The following is a 6,060-nucleotide window of genomic DNA, read 5'->3' as shown; positions in this document are numbered from 1 at the left end:
TCCCAGTGAAAGGCGCACGATGTTGCAGCCTCACAGCGCAGCACCGCCGCCCCCCGCCCGTCCGCTCACTAGGGCAGCTAATACCACATTCACACGTGCGCTTATACCACATTCACAAGTGCGCGCAGGACCGAGGCCTCAAAGCTCCCTCCCCTGAAAGGGCGTCCAGAGAACAAGGCGCAGCTTGCCTGGCAGGAAAAGCAGGGCGGCCACACAGCCTGCACCACTGGAGGGGTTTTGTGCGGCGTTTTGTTCCACGAGGGGAAAGACACCGGGGAATTCTGTCCGCTGTCGGGAAGGGAGGGTAGGAAAAGAGGAGGCTGTAATTATGGGCTACATCCAACTATGGATAAAAGGAGGGGGGTAATAAGCGACGTCGAGTTATCTTCTCCGCTCACGGAGGCGGGATAACGGCGAAGGCTGTCGGTCGTTCCTTTCCCCGCAGCGTTCCCGACCCCAAACGCCACCGGCCCCCGGGATACGCCGTCGCATGTACTGCCTTCCTTCCCTCCCTCACATCGCCGCCTCACCCACGCGGAGGAGGCGGGGGCGGCATCTGTTCCCGCGCTGCACGAGCAACCGCTGCCTCCCGCCCGCCGGACCCCGCCCTTCGCCAACTCACCTCAGCAGCCTAAACTCGCTCAAGCCCACCCGCTGGCCGGCTGGCCTCCCGGCTTATAAACCCGCCCCGGCAGCGGGGGAGATAAGGGGGCGGAGCCTCCGCGGGAAAGTCACACGCCGGCTTCCCAATCGCCAGCCGGCCACAAGCCGCCCAATCAGCCGCCGCGGCAACCGCGTGGCCTACTGCCGCTCGCGCGTTCGGCCCCGCCCCCGCGTGACATGCCGGACCGTTAACTGGTGAGGAGAAAAGAAGGTTGTGAGGTGGACAAGGGCGTCCTCAAGGAAGGTGATGTGTTTGTATGTCTCGGTCAAAGGTTCCAGGTCTGACCAGGATGATCTACACGTTCAGATACACATACAGTCCCTCCCATACGGTGTTTTAAAGCATCAAGCAACACTCCAGACCACTTTAAAAAGCACGAAAACCCCTGAAAACATATGCTTATTACGGTTTCTTTTTTAAAAAGCCACCAAACCAGATTAAAGTGATTTGGTATCTGGGTTGGTTGGTTCCACCCCGCCCTAGTCGATCAGACATATTTGCAATGCGTGCATTATATAGCACACGCATCCACACACTATAGGTATATATGCAGCGAGAGAGACATAAATGCACAGATAAAGATGAAAACAGCAGGCAAAACTGGTGCTTTAATTAAGGAATGCCACAAAGTAGTGAGCAAGCTTTGAAGTTTCACATTGTCTGAATGCTAAAAAGAAATACACACGTGCTGAGGAGGTGCTGCCTAAAGGAGAGGAAAAAACTCCAGTCTGCAATTTGGAAGATGGAGCTGAGGTGCTATGCAAACTCAGGATGTTTGTCTACTCAGAAGGAAGTTCTGCTGAGATGCTCTTAGGTAGGTAGGTAGATGCTGGGCTGCAGGTAAGGTAGCATTTTAAAAACAAAACATAACACAAACAACAGTAGTAGCAGCGCAAAACAACAGATGTTGAGGTTGGGTGGCCAGCTGTCATGTATGTTTTAGTTGAGATTTCTGCCTTCCAACTCTACAGTTCTATTATTCTATGTAGCACATTTCTGGGACTAAGTCCCAGTTGGGTTACGGAACTTGCTTCTGAGTAGACACGCACAATAAATTGAATTAGAACACGCTGCACTTCTTTTTAAAAACAGTTGACAGTTTTAAAGGCTGAGGCTTTTCCAACACATTCAGTAAGAACTTCCGCCTCCTGTCCCCCCCCCCAAGTTTTATTTCATTGATGTTATTGTAGGTAAGATATAATGCTGCTAATGCTTTTTTTAGTATTAGCCTTGGCAATGCACGTAGTTTATTGACAGCTCCCATAATTCTTTGGGAGAAGCCATGGATGGTTCTTTTTTTTTTGTTTTGTTAAAGTGGTATCATAATGCTTTAAATGCATTGTGTGAATGTGCCCTAAGTCTTTTTACGAACAGCAAACATTTTATTGTTTTGGATAAGAGCGGCAAGCTTGAATGCAATACCAATGACACTGATCAGATTAAAATGATTGTACATGTATCATACATGAATAAAGTTATAACTGTTGTTTTCAAAGCTTTGTATTATAGAGAACCCTCTGCTGACTTGCATGCATACCATCCTTAATAAGCAGTAGACAAATTGCTAATTTGTATGGACGGTCACTTTTAATAGCAGCAGCTTTTAGGAACAGTTTGACCTCTGAATAGATATCACCATTATGTTGAATATTCAGGTCTAAAATAATGTAAGAAGTCAGTGTCATTTAAATATGAAGAGCCACACTAACAAACAGGTAACCCTGTTCCAACAAATGGACTACCCTTGGAAAACAGTGATGGATCCATTGTTGCAACTGCAGAAGCACACAGTGGTGCCATTAGGGCAGGGCTTTGTGGGCAGATGCCCAGGGTCCCATTCAGCTGTAAGAGCAGAACAGCACTTCAGTGCAACTGGGCTGGCTTATAATATTTTGAAGTAGAATCACAGAATCGTAAAGTACCTCAAAGGTCATCTAGTCCAACCCTCTGCTGAGGCAGGTAAAACATTTCTATCTAAAGTAGTCTTTGCCAACCTGGTGCTCTCAAGATGTTGCTAAATGATGTCTCCCATCAGCAAAGCTCACTGGTGACTTTGAGCCAGTCTCTCTCTCTTCTCAGCCAACCTACCTCAGAGTGTTGTTGTGAGGATAAAATGGAGAGGTGATGAAGTGTGTATGTCACCTTTAGCTCTTTGGAGAAAAACTGGGATACAAATGTAATAATAATAAAAAGGATGGGGGATGCCAACTTAATGCCCATGGGTGCTATGACACTCATGAAACACTTGAGGGGCCTCAAATTCTAAGGTTTCATTAGAAAAAAGTAAACCTATATCTCTCCTATAAAGTAAGTTATGAAGCAAAATGTACTGAGTGATTTCTGTGAAATGAGCTAGGCTGACTGCTCTCACCTGTCACGGTTTTTAGCCAATGAGCAAAGCCAGCTGAAATTGATACATGAGTTGTTAGAACACCAGGCAATAGGAATCCCTGGGCGTGGCTGTAGTCCTTTCCACTTTAGAGGACTTATTTTATAGTAATCCTTGGAATCTCTGTGGTTTGGCTTTTCATCTTTCCTTGCCCCCAACTCCCATAAGACAAATGTGAAAATTTCCCAGAGGCTTAGCCATGTTTATTGCTGTGTAGGAGCTAAAGACCAGGCACTCAGTAAGAATTTACTGTATAGTTAACTTACTGTACAATGGTATGCATGTATACTGATGCAAATTAGAATTTGGATTAGGACTGGCTTTGGTGAAAATCAGGGTTCTTGTACCTTTAACAGCTGTATGGCTGGCAGAAATTCAACAGGTTAAGACTTTTTAAAGTATAGGAGCATAGTATAGGAAAAGCTTAAACCTGTGCTGTCTCTAATTTTTTGTTATGGCACTCCCTAAAAAATCAAAATGTGTGCACAGGGTCCTAAAAGCCTAGTGACCCCCAATATAGGATCATTAGCTTTGCCCACTGCCTGACATGGTACACTACCACTTTAGCATTCTATAGCTTCATTCAGCTACATGTGTAAATCAGACTTAAGCAAAAGTGCAAGTTTTTACCACTCTCCCAAGCTGAAGCCTTAATAAAGGCATATATTTCTGTTCTCTAGGGTTCAAATAAATTTTAAAAGGTTTTATCTATTACACAACCTGAGAAGGGAAATTCTAATGTATTCTACAATGATGTATTCCTGGGGTAAATGTTAGGAAACTGTAATGTGACCAATACATATCAGCTTTATGGCATTGGCAATATAGAGTTTGAGGCTTATGACATCTATTGCTAAACTAAGGCTTTGAACTGAATTTGGTGGCTGAAGATTCTCTGAAAAATTCTTTGAAGAGTCATGTTCTGCATCACATTTCAGTGATCTTATGAACTGTGTCATTCATATTTGTTTTAGAGCAGTGGTAGCCAAACTTGGCCCTCCAGATGTTTTAGGACTACAATTCCCATCATCCCTGACCACTGGTTCTGTTAGCTAGGGATGATGGGAGTTGTAGTCTCAAAACATCTGGAGGGCCGAGTTTGGCCACCACTGTTTTAGAGGAATGAAAGGACCTGGATGAAATTTCAGAGATATTGCCTACTTTACATTTCAGGGATCTGCTAAAACTACAAGTAATTTAGCTTCCAGAGTATTTGTATCACAGATCTCTAATATTTTACTTATGTACACAATAGCTGTGCTATTATTGCTAGCTAGCCTCAGTTATCCCTTAGATCAGGCATGTCCAACAAGTAGATCGTGATCTACTGGTAGATCACTGGATGTCTGTGGTAGATCACTGGTAAATCAGTGGCTCCCCCCAAAGAAGCTAAAAAACTTTGGCTTCCCTAAAAAAAACTTAGCATCTTTGCCCTGCACCCCTAAAATGACCTGAAACACCAAAAACAGGGCTTTCGTTCCCCAAAAAAGCTCAATGTCGCTTTCTTCCCTAAAGAAGCTCAACAACTTTGACGCAAACCCCGCAAAAGGGGGTAGATCACTGCCAGTTTTTAACTCTGAGTATATCGCAGTCTCTCGTAGGTTGGCCTTAGGTCATTGGGAAAGCTCTTTACTGGATTCCTTTCAATTTCAGCACAAAACATCACCTTTGAGCATTTCATTGCAAAGAATAAACTCAGAAATTAAATTTAGTTCAGCCCTTCCTGGGCTTATGTTTAACACTCCTTGGTTTTATCAAAGAATTGTATTTCCAGTTTTAAGTTCTACAGTCCCAATACAAATAGAAATAAATACTACATGTTGCTTTATGAATGAAATATCAGAGGGCAGAGTTGGCAGCAGGAATGAGGGTATGACGTGGATGTGCCAACATAGTAAGAAAGTTGTCCTGCATGCACAATGTTTGTAGGTGCTTTTGTGACCATTTCCTATTTTGCTCTATAATGGAGGCCTACCAAAATGGAATGCTGCTGTGTTCGCAAAACTGTCCAGCAGCCACTTACTTGGAACAAAAGTGACAGAGGCCCGTATTGTCAGGAGCACAAAGAACAGCTCTTACATCATTGCAGAGCTTTCCAAGAGGAATTAGAAAATGCAACCATGAGTGTCCCCTTGCTAATCTTTGCCTTTGCCTTACAAAAGTTCTTGCTGCCAATCATGTCCATGCCAGCATCTCCAACTGGACGCATGAGGCCAAGCCCTTGGTTCTCAGTTGGCATCTCATTACATGGGAAGATCTTTTGGATGCCATTTCTGTTTGCACCAATAATAGAATTAGCTCAGTACTGTGGTATCAGAAATGATTCCACTTAATATTGCTCTAGTAGCGTGGCCACCCATCAAAGGATAGATCCTCTGAGAGATGGTTGGAGCACTTCAGCAGCCCTGGTTCAACTCAGACACTCCTATAAAAGAACAGAGAGAAAGGGAGTTACCGTATTTTTCGCTCTATAGGACGCACTTTTCCCCTTCCAAAAATTAAGGGGAAATGTGTGTGCGTCCTATGGAGCGAATGCAGGCTCCTTGGCTTCAGCGATAGCAATGTGAAGCCTCCAAAGCGCAGAGGGAGCGCTCCCTCCGTGCTCCGGAGGCTTCGCGTTGCTTTCGCTCAAGTGAGAGGGCTCACCGACCCCTCTCGCTCTCCAGGCTTCAGGATAGGCGCCTGAAGCCTTCGGAGCGCAGCGCGAGTTCCTGCTGCGCTCCGCAGGCTTTGGGTTCCTTTTGCTGAAGCTGGGAGAGCAAAACTCTCCCGGCTTCAGCAGAGAGGGAAAGCTGCGCAGCACCCCTTCAGCCAAGCTGGAGGAGAAATGGAAGGGGCTCTGTTTCTCCTGCCGCTTCGCTGAAGGGGCGCTGAGCAGAGAGGGGGAGAATAGCACAATGGCAATTGCTCCAAACACATTAAAACTTGGTTAGATTTACTTAAATCTGCCCTCATCCACTTTAAACAAACGTACTCCACAAAAAGACCTAGGCTAGACTTAGTCAGA

Source organism: Podarcis melisellensis, assembly GCF_964234715.1.
Source record: "Podarcis melisellensis genome assembly, chromosome: 10".
NCBI lineage: Eukaryota > Metazoa > Chordata > Lepidosauria > Squamata > Lacertidae > Podarcis > Podarcis melisellensis.
Note: the sequence above shows the minus strand (reverse complement) of the source record.